General features: G+C 34.8%; 2 pseudogenes; both read left to right on the top strand.

Annotated features, from left to right (window-relative positions):
* The first annotated feature begins 3,725 nt into the window (after positions 1–3,725).
* Positions 3,726–9,736, top strand: LOC120163362 (annotated as a pseudogene).
* A 2,345-nt stretch (positions 9,737–12,081) lies between these two features.
* Positions 12,082–15,494, top strand: LOC120163374 (annotated as a pseudogene).
* The last annotated feature ends 2,608 nt before the right edge of the window (positions 15,495–18,102 follow it).

Raw genomic sequence — 18,102 nt, 5'->3', positions numbered from 1 at the left:
GAAATCCAATCATTACATGGAAAATCAAAGGAACATGATTATCGTTGCATTAAAAGTACGATGACCATTTCAAAAATATAAGACAGACATATATTTACCAACAATAACATGTAGAATGAATAAAGAAAAAGAGTTGAGTTCCAAAATAGAATACATGAAAAGGATTTCAAGCAGGAATGAAGGAAAACCCACATCTGGAATTAAGTCAATAATGTAGAGTCTCTACTCTATAATATCAATAAGCTAAAATTAGTACCTCCGGATACAGTAAAAAAAAAAGACAAAGCTACTAGCAAATAAGCTCTAAGGAAGAACTTACCCAAAACCAGTAGCATATCATATTGCAATTAAAATCAGGGTAAATCGGCAGTAAAAAGGAAAATAAGGAATACCCAGAAAAGGACTATGAACCAAGCAGCCGATTCAGATCAGGAAAAACCAGACGATAATCCAATAATTAGAAAAAAAGAAATGAATAAAGGTGAAGAATGCATAAGACCAAGATTAAATAAAAAAAAAGATTACCCTTTTCTCTTATATTGTCGGCAGAAACTTGATAGCAACAGATGAAAATGAGAAATACGTAGAACCCAAAGAAGGTTGCCTTGCCTTTGAAGATCGGCGCAATAATGACTAATGAGAGGTTTGAAAGGAAAAAAAATATGCATAAACTTAACTTTTCCCTAATATTTGGTTAAATAACAAGTTATATCTTATACAATATTAGGATTTATAAATTAGTCTCTACAATTACACCTAAAATTATAATGATCCAAAATTTAATGGATATTTAGCGGGGCGGGCGGATGCGGGGCGGGTAAGGTATCAAACCCATTACCCGCGACGGGTACCACTTTCTAAATCCACACCCGCCCACTACCCACTAAAATTATACCTATCCCCGCCCCAATTGGAGCGGGTATGGTGCGATCCACGAAACTGTACCCATTTGCCATCCCTACATATGAGAAGAATGAGGATTTAAATGTGAACATTTTGATATCGATTTTGTTACGAAAGATGATCGAAAGCAGGCAGCGATTAGCTGTCGGCGGTGATTGGAAATGCAATGGTAAAAAAGAAAATTGTTTAAAAGTTCAATGCCATAATCGATACACCCCTAAAGTTTAATGTCTAAAACACATCATTTTAGGCATCAAGACAATTGTACTAGAACGACGTCGCTTTGATGTGACATGTCACGTCAACAACTGTTAGCCATGTCATTGTCTCGTTAGTGACTTAATAGCGAAGTGACATAATTGAATATGAAAATAATGTTCAATGCTATAATTGGAAAAATTAAAAGTTATGTGGTATAAACGAGTCAACAGACAAAGTTTAGTGGTATTTCGTGTAGTTTATCCTTTTTTTTATCAAAATAACACCTAAAAACCTTTAATTTTTAGAATAACACCCATTTCTATCACTTTGAATGAAAGCGTGTCTACGAGACAATGTATTTTGAAATACTCTTCCTCAAAGAAACACCTTTACTTACATGATAGATTACATTGAATTTGTCACATAAGCAAAGGGGTTGTCATATATGCGTGCTTTCATCATATGTGGCAGAAATCAATGTTATTTTGAAAATTAACTTTATTAGTATTATTTTAATAAAAAATAAAAAGTATTATTTTAATAATTTAGTCTATGTAGTGGAGTCTTTGTTCAAAGGCATTAGATTGGGCCGACTGTCCTTAACCAAAGCATGCTTTGGGCCCTTTTAGACTTATCTAAAGCTCATTGTGTGGAAATCAATTTTTTTAATAGATAAAGGCTCGGGTTCCGAACCATGTGTTCAAATATAGTTGAACGTTGGTTGGAGGGAAATAAAATAAAATACAATAGAATATGTTGCATGCACCCTTTAGTCTCTCTTAATTTGCACCATGATTTGAATCTTGTTTTCTTAGTAAAATTAGGGGAAAATTAATTGTCGGAACAAAATTTAGGGATTTAAAGATGTTATCAGATTAATTAAAAAAATTGAAATATTTTTACAATAATTGATAAAGTCATTGACAGATGAGTTTAGTAAAATCATCGATAAATGAAGATAATTTTACTCTAATTTGATCTTATTACTTTTTTAAAATCGTTAGTCAGTCCAAATAATTATCATCATTAACTATTTTAATTAAAAAGCTAATGTGAATTTTTTAAGAACATGCATTCCAACATAAACATTCATGTCAATATGATGGTAACACATGATGCAATTTTTTTTAAGTAAACTTAAATTTATAAGGGTTCAACTTAAAAATCGCTGATCTTTAAATTTAAATGATCCTGGACTTGAAATGATACAAATAAAAAATAACTCGAGATAAGTTTTAAAAACAGAAGGGTTAATTGCATCATATGTCCTCAAACCATGATCCTCATTTTAAATTGATCCTTAAACTTTTAAGTGTTCTAATTTCATACTCAAACTATGAGACTCATTTTAAATTAGTCCTTAAACTTTCGAACATTCTAATTTCATCCCTAAATTATGATCCTCTTTATAAATTGGTCCCCAAACTTTTGAATCTTCCAATTTCTACCCCAAATTCATCCAAATATGTAACTAGTTTCAACCATAATTCAACCTAAATTTTAGTAATCACTTTTTTCAACCATAGTTCAATCTTCCAATAACATAAAATTGGAATGTTCAAAAAGTTTGGGGATCAATTTAGAATGAAGGTCAATCATAGTTTAGGGATGAAATTAAAACATCTAAAAGTTTAAGGATCAATTTAAAGTAAGGGTCATACTTTAAGGACATATGATGCAATTAACTCAAAAAAGGATTTTTTTTGATTAATCAAAATAAAAAGATAATCTAAACATAAAATGTGTTAAAAATAAACTAAACCAAAATAATTGAAGTCGAAATTAACTTAACTTGAAATGATTCAAAGATACAAAATCTTAAATAAATCTGATTTAAATTGACTTAATATAAAGCTATCTCGTTATGTCAGTTTGAGTGAAATATTTGGAGCACCTTTTAACAAAAGAAAAAGGTGTTGGATTTTGTTAATGAACATGAAATATGACGGTTTAGGTGATTGGAAATGTCGAAGATGATAAATTTATCGATTGTTATTCACCTCTTCTGACGTAATTGAGAATCACTGATATGGATCGTGAAATATTTAAAAGAGGGATTTATAATTCTTATGATCACCTAAATTATATTTTATTATTTGTTCATTAAATTTATTAAAATATAGAAAATAAAATTTTTATTTTTTTTTAAAAAAAATCGGTCCATCATTTTCTCACCGGGAGAAATATAAACCATGAATCTCTCACGTAACCTTGAGGTTCGGAGTCATGTTTGGTGTATATTTTCTCTCTTTAATATTAGAATAGAAACTCTGAGCAAAACAGAGAGACAGAGAGCCACAAAACAGAAAGATAAAAAAACTGAGAAAATGAGAGAAACTGAGGGAAAAATGTTCTGGAACCTCCAGATTTTCTCTCTCTGTATCGTTTTATACAAATATCCAATACCCATTTTTTTAGGGAAAAAAACATAGAAAAAATAGGAACACAATAAAAAATCATTGGCCTCTGTTTTTAATCTCCTCTGTTTCTTGAAGATAGCTTTTTGTTAGAACAAAAGAAAAGAGGGAATATATGAAATCTATGTATTCTTTTATATAGAATTAATCTAAATAAATTAAAAAATTTGAATTGAATCTGAAAAAAAATTGTAACTTTGGAAGATGGCAACAGATTCGGTGATTCCACAAGTTCCTGTAATACCAGTTTTGGAAGAAGTTCTCCAGGAACATGGAACTGGAATTGAAGATATTAGTATTACTAGTTCGGGAAACACAGAGGAGGCTTGTAATGATCTAACTTTTTTTTTGTTCTGCTATGATTAAAACTTGTTGGATTATATTGAATGATCCTTGTTTTCCTTTGTCATATGTCTCAATATCGATCAATATTGAGCTTTGTTTAAATGCAATACTGGGTTTCTTGTATGATCATCATTAGTTTTAATCATGTTTAAGCTTTTAAATTTTATTATTTTTATGGCAATGCTGAAGATTTGTTGTATTCTTGTAGCTTTGAAAAGAAATGAAGCTACTGGGTGGCTGAGAAAAACAGTTGGTGTTGGTTTGGGTAAGGATTTGCCTGCTATGCCTTCTCAAGATGAATTCAGGCTTGGGTTGCGAAGTGGAAAGATCCTATGTACTGCTCTTAATAAGATTCAACCTGGATCTGTGCCAAATGTATATATGATTCAACAATTATTTTTTGATAGTATTCCACTTGTTTGATCAAATGTCTGATCCAATAAATTATGTCAACTGTAGATAGTAGAAGGACCTAGTGATTCAGTTATAATTCCTGATGGGGATGCTTTATCAGAATACCCGTTCTTTGAGAATGTGATAAACTTCCTTAAAGTTATAGAGGAACTGGGGATTCCTCCTTTTGAAGCCACAGATTTGGAACAGGTTAGTCTTTTGAAGTTTTAGATTTTGTAAGAATGAAACCATTTATACAATTTATCATGAAAGGGATGTTTCTTGATTTTCGTTTTCTTTTTCCAGGGTGGTAATTCTTCAAGGATTGTGAAGTGTGTTCTTGCATTGAAGTCTTACGGTGAATGGAAAAAGAGTGGTGCAATTGGCAGATGGAAATATATAGAAAGTGCCAACCCCCCCACAAGTTTCAGGCCGGTGAAACCATTCCCACGAACAAACAGTGAACCATTCATGAATCATTCCCTTTCGAGGACAGCATCGTTGGGTGAAAAATCCATGGACAGCTTGAATAGTGAGCAGTCAGACGACGCGGTTAGTGTGCCTTTTCTTGCTGTTTCTCTTTCATGTTCTTTCTTTTGGGGATTGAAATGAAAAACATGTAAGCTCATTTCAGGCTTCCCTGCGTTCTTTGCGTACGCTTGTTCGAGCAGCTGTTTTACATAAGAGGCAAGAAGAGATTCCAACTGTAAGGTCCTTCTCTTACGAATATCATCTCGATTAATTACTGTATTTAGGATGTAATATGAGCTCCGGAGAATGATCAAGTATTACAAGAAGTTTTTTCAGTGTTAAATATGATAATCCTCTTCCTATATAGTATTAGAATGAGATATTGAATCAAGAAATGGTTAAATCTCATACGGAAAGGTGTGGTACAGTAAACATTCATTTTCCAATTTAAGTTCCTTCAATCTATCATTTCAATAGTTTAATGAGGGAAAAACATAAAAACAACTCTTCTGGTTCTACAACATATCGTGGAATCTATGATAACTAAAGTCTCGGAGGAGTACGAGCGTCGCTTGGCGAGCCACAGTGAACTGGTGAGCAGCATTAGTGCTTTAGTTCTTCTGAATTGTCATATATTTGTACTAAAAAATATCAGTGATTGTCGGTTAGATAGATTTGCTTACTTTTTCTCTTTTGTAAGTATTATTAGAGCTAAGGGTTGTATGCAACATATTTGACGATGTAATCTGTCTTATGAGCTGAGTAAATGTTTATATAGATTGGCCCTTAATTCTCTTAGTAGGTTTCTTTTTTAAAAGAAAAAGTAAACTTATTTCGGGTTATCTGACAGAGTAAAACTAGTTCAAAGGATATGGAAGAGTATGTTCCTGATAATTTTCTTTCTCGAACTGCCTCATGTGACGATGAAAAGGTGGGCCAAATGTTTCCAAGTAGCTTTCAGTTATTGGTTCATACAATTACCAATTGATTACTTTCATATCCTTTAAATAATATAATGATGAAGGTCGAGGTAAAAGTAGAAGCACCAACAGCAGAGGAAACGGTTGCAGATGAAGCATCAACCGAGTCAAAGAAGGAACTTCCCAATGAGGAGTGCAATGCCGATGAGGAATCAACAAGACATCTTTTAAAACAGAAGACAATGGTTGAACAACAACAATATATTCTGGTAATTTGCAGTTTTCACCGGTTCTATTTATAAATTCAGTATTATCTACCATAGGGATGCAAAAATGAAGTAGTGCATGTCTTTGCACCTGTAGGAACTGAAGCACAGTCTTCATGCGGCAAAACAGGGTATGGACCGTTTGCGGATGATGTACCTCGAAGAGTTTAGCAATCTAGGTACTAACTTGAGTTAATCCATGATTCCTTTCAATCTTTAGTTAATCCATGATTCCTTTCAATCTTGTTCTTAAATTGAAGATGCAACATTTCTCATTCTAGCTTCTTTTAATAGATAAACACTTGCATAGTCTAGCTTCGGGATATCAGAGAGTTCTTGAAGAAAACCGCAAGTTACACAATCAAGTGCAGGACCTGAAAGGTAGCAGTCTCTGGAAGTTCAAAAGTTGATTTACATGCAAATCAAATCTGAATTTTATTTGTTGATAACTATGTTTTAGGGAATATAAGAGTATACTGCAGAGTAAGGCCACAATTTAGTGGGAAATCGAACAGTTTGAGTTGTGTTGATCACATAGATGATAGAACTATCACAGTCCTCGCCCCTACAGAAAATGGGAAAGAGGGCTGAAAATCATTTACTTTTAACAAGATATTCAGTCCTTCAGCTACCCAAGGTTTGTAATTCCAAAACAACTGTTCTATCTGTGTTTCTATTCATGTTTTTTTCTTTCTAGTTTGCCAGCCTTTCCTGAGCATGAATTCTTATTCCGTGCAGCGGAGGTTTTCTCTGATACTCAACCTTTGATTCGATCTGTTCTTGATGGTTATAATGTTTGTATATTTGCATATGGTCAAACAGGATCAGGGAAAACTTATACCATGGTAAGAAATGCAGCATTTCGTCACTGCAGTGATATTTGCTATTGAGTTGATTAACAAAAACTTGTTCTTCACTAACACACTATAGTCGATCAAATAAGTAACTCAAATTCATCTCATTTTTGAATCCAGTCTGGGCCTAATGAGCTCACAGAGGAAGGCTTAGGTGTAAACTACAGGGCTCTGGGTGATCTATTTGAACTTTCAAACCAGAGGAAAGAAACCATTTCCTACGAAATTTCGGTGCAAATGCTTGAAATTTACAATGAGCAAGTCAGGGATCTCCTTGCAGCTGATTGCCAAACTAAGAGATATCTTTTATATATGACATGTTTTTTTCTTGAATGTTATATGTTTTTCATTGTGATTCATAGACACTTGTGTGTTCTCTATCTCCTAAATACACTAGACATTCGTAACAGCTCCCAAAATGGGATTAATGTACCCGATGCAAACCTTGTACGCATATCATCAACATCCGATGTCATAAACTTGTTGAACCTTGGGCAAAAAAATCGCATAGTTTTCTCCACAGCCATGAATGACCGGAGTAGTCGATCTCACAGGTCCTTTATATCAACATTTGGTTTTAATTTCATGAGACTGGGTTCATTTCTATTTTTTGTCTAGAACATGCTAAGTTTTTCACGTGTTGTCCTTCAATACAGCTGCTTGACAGTTCACGTTCTAGGAAAAGACCTCACTTCAGGAAACATTCTTCGTGGCTGTATGCATCCGGTTGACCTGGCAGGAAGTGAAAGGGTCGATAAACCTGAGGTGACGGGGGATCAGTTAAAAGAGGCGCAACACAGTGACAAATCCCTTTCTGCTTTAGGCGATGTGATCAATTCTCTCGCTTCGAAAAGTTCACATGTTCCCTATAGAAACAGCAAACTTACTCAGTTGCTCCAAGATTCACTTGGTAAGGTTATGTTGAAATCATCTTATTGGTCTCGTCTGTCAGGAGGACAAGCCAAAACACTCATGTTTGTTCATATTGCTCCCGAGTACGAAGCTCATGGAGAAACACTTAGTACATTTAAATTTGCAGAAAGGTTAGCTACAGTTGAGCTTGGTGCTGCTAAAGTGAACAGAAATAGTGTAGAAATAAAAGAGCCTAAAGACCAGGTTTCTTCATTGTCCTACATTTTTAACTTAAAGCTTGCTTAGATTTGCTCATTTAATTTTTATAAACATCGCTTCACCCTCATATCTCTTTTCGACCGTTTCCAGATAGCTAATCTTAAAGCAGCTTCAACCGTGGCGGAAAAGGAAGGAGAGCCCAAGGAAGTGCAAGAGAGTCAATCCGTACCAACTAGCCCAGGAACGAAAACACCTAGTCTTGAAACATCCCCTTCTCTTTCACAATGCCCAAAGTCCCAGTGATCAGTCTAGCAGTGTCACTAACGCTGAGGTATACTTTAACAGCCAAAATTGGTAGGAATATTTTCAACACTATATAACTTGAAGGTTGTTGGTTATTGATGTTTTATAAAGATGATGGAAAATGAAACCATCTGCAACGATTTTAAACTTCCAAGAACTTGAAACTGATTTTATTGATTAATATAGGAAAAAAATATCATCTTTTGGAGATGGAAAATTGTTAATTTTCTGTTTGTATATCTCCACCGTTTTAACCAGTGAAAAAAAAATTGCATGACATGGTATACTTTGCCTGATGATTCAGGACTCTTCACCGCATCTAGGAATGAGTCTTCGATCCCATCTCGGGTCGAGTCTTCAACCTCATCTCCGACCGATACTTCAACCCCATCTCCGACCGAGTCTTCAACCCCATCTCTGACCGAGTATTCAACCCCATCTTGGAACGAGTCTTCAACTCCATCTAGGAACAAGTCTTCAACCTCATCTAGGAATGAGTCTTCAATCCCATCTCGGAATGAGTCTCCAACCTCATCTAGTAAAAGTTCGGAAATCCAAGAGATGTTAGCGGATCCATCTCTTTGGCCACCTCTTACAGCTGCCAGGTCAGTTCGAAGTGCAAAACAGGATGTTAAACTCAAGTTCAACAAGCAAAACCAGAAGGATCGAAATGCAGCGGTTGGCAACAGTCGATGGAATCCTACCAAGGTATATCCAGAACAGAACTTGAATAAACTGACTGCAAACAATAAGGGCAACCGAGAGAACGATCAGCAACTACTTCGGTCTGAAATTGCCTCCACTGATGGTTCTTTCAATATTGATGCTGCTACTAGTGATTGCTCAGAGACTGACTCAGTTTGGCAATCCAGTATTCTTAAAATCAATAATGGTCCAAATGGGTTGGCACTTAAACCGAAGAAACAACAACAACCCAGACCACCCAGTCCGGCAACGACGAAGAACACAGAATCCAAGTAAGCTGCCTTTTATCAACTGACCAATATTTAGATATGCACATTCTCTTCCCATGCTAGACATTTATTGCTATTAATTCTGCATTTTTCTTTTACTTCAAAGTTCTGTTTTTGATCTTCATTTCACTTTCTTTGCAACCAGGAGTGCAGTTCCATCACCAATTCCTTCATCATCGACCCGGAAACCATCTAACGGAGCTAATCCAAATGCGAACAAGTCAAAGCGGAAAACCGGATATGCAAAGTGATTAAACAACAGTGTTTACGGAACTGATTTTCCTCATTTTCTTCTTCATCTTCTCCTTGTTTTCCTTGTGAAATATGTATCCCTTTTGTTGCTCCTCTTACTTGTGTATCACTTAGTTGCAATGAAAAGGAGATGCTCACCATATGTAATAGTGGCAACAATGCCTGTGTATAGTTGTGGTAGAATCATAATCCCTATGATGATCTCTACCTTGTTGATTTGATTTGGGAATTCTTTGCTTTTTCTTTTTGTGTCTTCTCCCTTTCTCCCTCTATTTTTCTTCTTGTATTATCAAGAACTTGAAGGAGGAACTGTATTATGTGGAGTACATCATTTTCCTTACCATCTTTGGCTTAACTTTTGCCTTAAGAAAAGTGAGGTTTTTTTCAGTTATAATATTTCATTATACCTACTTTCATGATCTGTTCATTTGATAATGCAACGATTTAAATTCGAAATAACCGAAACTCGAAGAAATGCAATAGTTTAAACTCGAAATAACTTAAACTCGAAGCAGCCTACGCTCAAAATGATGCTGTCAACAACTATGGATGACCTACATATACACCGAGAGGCAGCAGGAGTGATTTTAGCCACAATTGAAGCAAAATAATCATGGACTTGAATGTTGATGCACGTCACCTTCCTTATTGTAGGTCCATAAGCACATGGCCACGTCAGCAAATGTCTTGTTTATCTTTCCCTTTCTAAAATAAGAAAATTTACCCCATCACCACGGTTTATGCTGGCCATAATCAGGGATTTAAATTGTAATTGTAATCACATTTTTAGTTACGTTGCGTTGTATTTATTGTTACCGTAGACATTACAAGTATCATTGTTATGCAATAACGATTTTCGATGGTACCTAAATCATTATATAACAAATGTTGTTTGATAACGGACCGCTAATTAAATCTATGACCGAAACACAACAATTTTCTATTTATTTCTCGATAAACAAATTCTGTGTGGATGAATGAACACAGAAGTTAACTCAATTCCCTTTTTAGACCTTGAAAATTTTGACAGAGATTTGTCTTTCACAGTATAGCCAGATAGATTATTACTTGTAAGAATATTAATATATGAAAAAATAAAATGAATGAATAAAAAGTCAAGCCCCACTTTCTCCTTTTATTATACCTATTATCTTACCCTTTTTTATAATAATTTTACATAATAATTATTAGTTGTCAAAAAGGGTAGGAATAGTTAGAGAAAAGGGTACAATTTTGATTTTTGTGACTAATTTATAAATTATTTAAAGAAAGGCAGTCCTTTGCATAACAACATAACAAAGTTTTGTTCTAAAGAAAAAACATAATTAATTTCATTTTTTTAAAGTATTTATTTAATCATTTTTTTGTGATTTTAATTTAATTTATTTGATGGAAATTAGGGGACATATCCATAAAATAAATGAAAGTTTTAAGAAATTAAATAAAAAGGGGCAATTCATTATTAAAATTTTGGGGAAAATGCATCATAGATCACTGAACTGTGCTCAAATGATCATTTTGATCACTAAACTTTCAAAAGTTATGAAATAATTATTTAATTTATTGATTTTTTACAAAATAATCATTACAGTGTTAAAATAAGTGTAAAAGTTTGATAAATTTAATGACCATTTGGTAATATTTCTACAAAATTTAATAATCATTTAATAATAATTTAATAAGGTAATACATTTTATAATAGTTTGATAAATTTAATTATTATTTTATAAAATTTAAAAGTTTAACGACCAAAACAATTGTATTAGCATAGTTTAGTGGCTTCTAGTGTACTTTACTCTAAAATCTTTAAGGACTGTTTTGTCATTTCGAATATATTTCTGTTTTATAATTTTTAATTTCAATATTATTTAGGGACAAATAAACTTTTAGTCTCTAAACTTGTCAAAATTTTCTACATGGTCTCTAAATTTTTTGTCCATGTTATTTCTGATTTCAGTAACTTTTTTATTTTAGTCATTTTGATGATATGGTACTTTAGGATTGTTTTATGTGTCATAATCTTAAAGTGGTCCATCATTAAAATAAGAGTTAAATGCACAATATGTCCCTAAACTGTAATTTTTATTTTAATTTGAACTTTAAATTTTTAAATCTTCCAATTTCATCCATAAACTATGACCATCAATCTAAATTAGTTCTTAAACTTTTAAATCTTCCAATTCCATCCCCAAATTCATCCAAATATGTAATTAGTTTTAACCATAGTTTAACAAAAAAATATTTTTTTCAATCATACAATTACATAACTTGACCTAACGATTTTATTAACAAGGGATGCGATTGGTATATACATATAATTTAGGATGAAATTGAAATATGCAAAACTTCAAAGACCAATTTAGAATAAAGGTTATTGTTTGGGGATTAAACTTAAATGTTCAAAAGTTTGAGGACTAATTTAGAATGATAGCCATAGTTTAAGAATGAAATTGAAATATTTAAAAAATTAGGGACTAAATTAAAATAAAGATCATAGTTTGAGTATGTATGATGTAATTAACTCTTTAAATAAAAAAAATCTAATTTCAGTGATTAATTATAACAAAAAATGTAAGGACTAATATAAAAATGTAACCAAATGCAGGGACTTAAATTTATTTTATCCCTATTATTTACGAGGGAGATTTTTGCCCCCAAATCAGCAGCTAATTGAAACCCGCGTTCCTCTCGCTCTAGATTTGTCTCCCAATCAAATCACTGTGAGCTCTGTCTCTCTCTCGTTTGGGCTTTGATTTTTGGAACCCAGAAAAAAACGCAAAAAGGAGATTGCTTTTTTTTTTTTGGTTCATTCAGATAAATGAAGTTATACCCACTGTATGGTTATAGCTGCTAGATCTGAAGTTGCTTTCTCTCTTCGTCTTCAACTGTGAGTGTTTCTTATTTGGGGTTTTCTCAATTCTCACTTATTTGGGGTTTCCAGTGTCCGTTTTCAGCTTGATTTCTTTAATTTTGGATCTTGAACTGAACCTTGAGCATGCAAGTGACCGGTCGAAAATGTGTTGTTTTTCTTTGGTGGATTGATTGGTTAAAAATGACGGTTTTTGAGGTTAACTTTTTAATTGATAAAGAATTTTTAGCTTTGGTTATTAAATTTGTACATTTTATTTGTTTGATTCACTATTTCTCTGTGTGCCTCATTGTTTGTGAGGATGTGTATGTTCAGATCAGTTTCTGGGTATTTTTTCCGATGTTATTGAATTTGATACTGTGAGAGATGTATAAGAGAGTTTTGGTTAATTGATTTTGTTAGATTGTCGTTGTTGCATGGAAGGTTTAGTTTTTATTAAAGCGTGAGATTATAATGTGTGTGTATTTATGTTTGATCCTTCTGGATTGCGTGGTAAAATTCTGTTCTATGCTTTGTCAAACTAAACTCATTTTTTTTTTAAGAATTTATGTATGTGTCTTGCAGGATTTTGTGACCTTTGAACCTGGTACTGCTAAGGTGTTTCATTTGGTTTTCTGAAATTCAGCAGTGGAGTTTTGGGAATGTTGATGCTTTAACTAGCATGAGGCAGGCTGAAGTATCAATGATGAAACCACCTTTTGTTCCACTTGCGACCTTAATCGGTCGTGAACTGAGGAATGAGAAAGTTGAGAAGCCTTTTGTGAAGTTTGGACAGGCTGCTTTGGCCAAAAAAGGAGAAGATTACTTTCTGATTAAACTTGATTGTGAGAGGGTTCCTGGGAATCCAGCAACATCTTTTACAGTATTTGCGGTACTTTCTTTCTCCTCCTCCTCCTCCTCCTCCTCCTCCTGCCCACCCCTTTCCCTCTCTCAAACATGAAGGATGTTGGCTTATCGGCTTAAATAGAACACGATGGATTCCTCTTGTTTGGTTATGAAGTAATGAAGAACGAAAAGGAAAGATAACTTGAATTATATAATGTGGGAAAAAGGAGATTTGCTGAGTACGAGAATGTATGTTCTTGTTTGATTTGTATGCATAACAAACAGTACCATAGTCTTATGGTTTGGCTTTTCTCTCTTACTGATAAACTTGAGCATGATAAATGTGCCATTTCTTTTGATGCTTGCGGAGATTTTTCTAATATTGGTTTTATTCACAGATTTTTGATGGGCATAATGGTATATCAGCTGCCATTTTTGCGAGGGAGAACTTATTGAGTAATGTCTTGAGTGCAATTCCACAAGGTGCCAATAGGGAGGATTGGCTTCAAGCACTTCCTCGTGCTCTGGTTGCAGGTTTTGTGAAAACGGACATCGAGTTTCAGCAGAAAGGCGTGTTTTCATTTCTATTGCATCGCACCTTTTTCTCTCAGTCAAATTCTGTTGCATGCTTATCTTTGTAGTCGTTTATATTGATGACAGGGGAAACGTCCGGGACAACAGTTACATTGTTGTGATTGATGGATGGACTGTCACTGTTGCATCTGTTGGTGATTCTCGATGTATATTGGACACCCAAGGGGGTATAGTGTCTCTCCTGACAGTTGATCACAGGCTAGAAGAGAATGTAGAAGAAAGGGAGCGTGTCACTGCCAGTGGGGGTGAAGTTGGGAGACTAAATGTTTTCGGGGGAAATGAGGTATTTCACTCTTACCATATGAGAAGTTTTCATCCTTTTGTCTTTTTCTTTTTTCAGTCGGAGGAACTAGAGGTGGCGGAATGGGGTTGTTTGTGAAAGTTAATAATAGTCATTATCTTTATGGATTGAATCTCTGTAGGTTGGTCCCCTCCGTTGCTGGCCTGGTGGATTATGCCTCTCTAGGTCAATTGGTGACACAGATGTTGGGGAGTTTATTGTCCCAATACCTCATGTTAAGCAAGTGAAGGTTAGATCTCCGTCATTGTTGATGATTTATTAATTTCTTCTGAGCATTGAGACCCTGAAACTTCTTTTCTGTTTTATCTTAGTTGTCAAATGCTGGAGGACGACTGATTATCGCTTCAGATGGTATTTGGGACGCTTTGTCTTCAGACATGGCTGCCAAGTCTTGTCGGGGATTACCGGCAGAGCTTGCAGCAAAACTGGTCGTTAAGGTGAAATCCAGACTGGTGCCTTCTCCTTATAGTATCCTCTCAATAAACCTTATTATTAATTTTTGCTTTTAATACTTCTTTTAGGAAGCTTTGAGATCAAGGGGCCTGAAAGATGATACAACATGTCTGGTAGTCGATATTATTCCTTCTGACATGCCCATCCTACCTTCAACACCTTTGAAAAAGCAGAATGTGCTCAGTTCTTTGCTTTTTGGGAAGAGGTCTCTAAATTCTACTAACAAAACTACAAATAAACTCTCTGCCGTTGGAGTTGTTGAAGAACTATTTGAGGAGGGTTCTGCAATGCTTGCTGAAAGGTTTGTATGTTGTAACTTTACTTGGTCCTTCTAATTTATATTTTAATTTTATCTTTTCCTTATAATATTCATGCTATGGTAGCATATTAGTGTCTTTGAAGAAATTGGCTGGAGTTACTAATGAATTTCCTGATCCTTCACTAATGCTTGCTGAAGCTTCTAATGCAATGCTGGTCATGTGTATTCCCCCGCTAGTAGATTTTATGTTTGACATGTTTCTTGCAACCAATCTGTCAATTTTTTTTTAATATCGATTTTGCGCGTAATTAGTTGTTTGTCAGGCAAAAGAAGCAGTGATTATTTGCAAGATGACACTTAAGTTGTTTGAATATTTTTATTACCATGCTGCAAGGTTTTCCAGGTTCTATATCTGACCACGAAACGAAATTGATCAGTCTCTAACCCCCACTAATTTTCCTAAAAAAAATGTGCAGGTTGGGGAAGGATTATCCCATGAATACAAACTCCGGGATCTTCAAATGTGCGGTCTGTCAAGTCGATCAACCTCCAGCAGAGGGTTTAACCCTGAACTCTGGACCATTTTTTTCACCTGCTTCAAAGCCCTGGGAAGGACCCTTTCTCTGCACAAACTGTCGGAAAAAGAAAGACGCCATGGAAGGAAAAACGACCAGCACACACACAGTGATCATGTAACATCTTTTTTCATTAATCAAGTAAATATAGATGTATTTTTTTTTCTCTGGCAAGAGTGAACATGCTTTGTTTCCCATTACCTGGTTATTGCAATGGAGATGCGTGTAAGAATCGAGTTAGAGATTAAGAGTTAGGTGTTTTACCATTATTGTTTTCATGAGTTTACATCTGTGGTCCGCTGTTTCGTTGACCAACTCGGGAAGAAGATGATGTCTGGTAGATATTCTTGATCATAGTTTGAATTGCTAACCGCTTGAATTTTGTAATTAAAAGTGAAGATTGTAATATGTATTTCAGATTCCTTTCTGCATTAGACATGATTGTGATTCCTTGCACTGCCTTGAACCTATTTTATATATATCTTTCATGTTCGTTTAATGTTCGTTTTACTCCATCTCCAATTAAAATGTCAGGAAACAATGAAAACATGAAATTTTATTCACTGATAGCATGACATAAAGAAAAAAAATGACTCAATTCCAGAAACTAAAAGATTATTCAGAAAGAAGCAACTATTGCAGCTCAATGCCAAAGTCCCACAACTCAATGCTATCATCAGTCTGTTTATCAACCCCTGAAGTATACGCGGTACATCCTCCGACCCGGACCCTTATCCGATGCGAAGTCACCGACGAATCTTTCAAAAAATGGCAACAAAGTGTCCCTTTGCCCCCACACCCCCAAATTCCTCGAACTCCCAACAAAAGCTGCTCGAAGAACAATTTAATGATGACTAGAGGATGCTAACGGAGAAATTAAACAATATCACAGTGTTACGGGTCGATATGTTGAAAGGCAAGATCTCGTCAAGCATCCAGCCGCTGTGATCGAGATCAAACGAGTAATAAAACACTTGAGCCGAGATGAACCCGAGGATGCCATCCCTGCCGCAGTAGACTCTGTACCTCGGCACCGGATATAGGACAAACACGATAAGCTGACACTTGAGTTACTATAATAAATAAGCAATCTATCGCATGCACCATTCTTATCAGTGTGTGTCTAGGGGTTTTGACAACTTAAAAAATACCACGAAAATACCCAAATTTTCTTTTTGAGCGCACTATCAACCAACTGGTGCTTGGTTGGAAGTTTAAATGCACGCACTATATTTACAAGAATATTGTGGAGGAACTGAATATATATAAAATATATAAAGCTGAGTGTGACGTGCATGAACTTCGAAGCTGATTTGCTATATTTATTTATGTGTGTTAAGAGTCAAGTCGAATGATTTGGATCCTTAATCTACAGTTGATGATTGGCGTCCTGCAACTAATCACTGGGGAATATCATGTATCACGAATCAAATGATTTCAGTAGTTAAAAAATTATTGTTATTCGTCTCTGATTCAAGCATCACGAGGTGTATGAGCACTGGCGGAGCCATGCTATACTATGATACTCCAGAAACTTTTGGAAAATTTCTTTTAATATAAATTTTATAATTTAAAATATAATAAAATTAAATTTTTTAAAAGTATATTGACACCCATTATCCATTTTCATCTACTCAAAAAAAAATCTTCCTACAACTTCTAAATTTGACACCCAAAATAAATTTTCTCTAAATTTGACACCCTAAAATAAATATTCTATCTCTGCCTCTGCCTCTGCGTATGAGCGTTATGGTTGAGAGTCTTTGAATAAATTTTCCTTTGTATTCACTCCGGATAAAACATATTACGATTATATTTAGGGTAAACTAAACAAATCTTGTGACTAAAAGATGATCGACCAAGGGGCATCTCCAAAACCTTTAAAATGTAGGAACAATATATCAAATCAGACAAAATATAATGCATATATACATAGCAGCCAATGATCATTGAAACTGGAAGAAGAAGAAGGCGAAGAAGAATATAGAAACACATCATCCTGCTCAAAAACTTAGAACTTAAGGTATCAGACAAGAATGTACTTGTGTCTGGAATTTTAAGTAAGAGGAAACCTCAGAGTACAAACAATACCAAACAAGTTCACATTCATTTCAAGGTGCAATTTATTTGTTTCAGCTTACCAGAAAAAGAATGCTAACTAGACGGTGTATGGTTCAACCCCACATCTCTATGAAGAGCCTGCAAATGAATTACGCTCTAAGATAACTATATTTCAGCATCGCCTGGTGGAAATGGACTCACAATGCTCACCACATTGCCTGCAACCGTCTGGATCACGATCCTGGTTTTCTCAATCTCCTCACGTTTCTTCACTTCAATCACATCTAGCTTTTATGGAAGGAAGTTAAATTTCGACCCTTTTGCGAGATTCTTAATCACTTACCAACTTGTTCGTTCAAACATTCTTGCTTTTGTACTAGAAACGTGCAGTCCCAGATAGAGGTTTCAACATAGTAGGAATCCTCGTGTTCTGGACTTGGCTCCCTCTCCTGGTTTCATTTCTACCAAATTGGACGAAGAAATTCATGTTTGTTCTTCCAAGCTTTGCAACAAACATCGATCCAACACGTTCAGTTCACTTTAAACCATTTCTCTGCAAAATGTAGACCTCGGACTTCCAACAGGCAACGAGAATAATAATGCAAGAGAAGATGATGAACTTCAAGGTTTAATTAGCCTAAACGATTTTCGAACGGCGAGAGATAAAGAATTTTCGCTGTGTCTTGGATTCACGGATCCAATTTAATTCAGTAGGATCTTTCATTCACATTTTCTTTCCCAAGAACATTTTAGAAAACTCTTGGACATCGGATACTTCAATTCACAGAGTTCAAC

The sequence above is a fragment of the Hibiscus syriacus genome, unplaced genomic scaffold (assembly GCF_006381635.1).
Source record: "Hibiscus syriacus cultivar Baekdansim isolate YM2019G1 unplaced genomic scaffold, ASM638163v2 tig00111441_pilon, whole genome shotgun sequence".
NCBI classification, from domain to species: domain Eukaryota; kingdom Viridiplantae; phylum Streptophyta; class Magnoliopsida; order Malvales; family Malvaceae; genus Hibiscus; species Hibiscus syriacus.
This window is presented reverse-complemented; position numbering and strand designations above follow the sequence as displayed.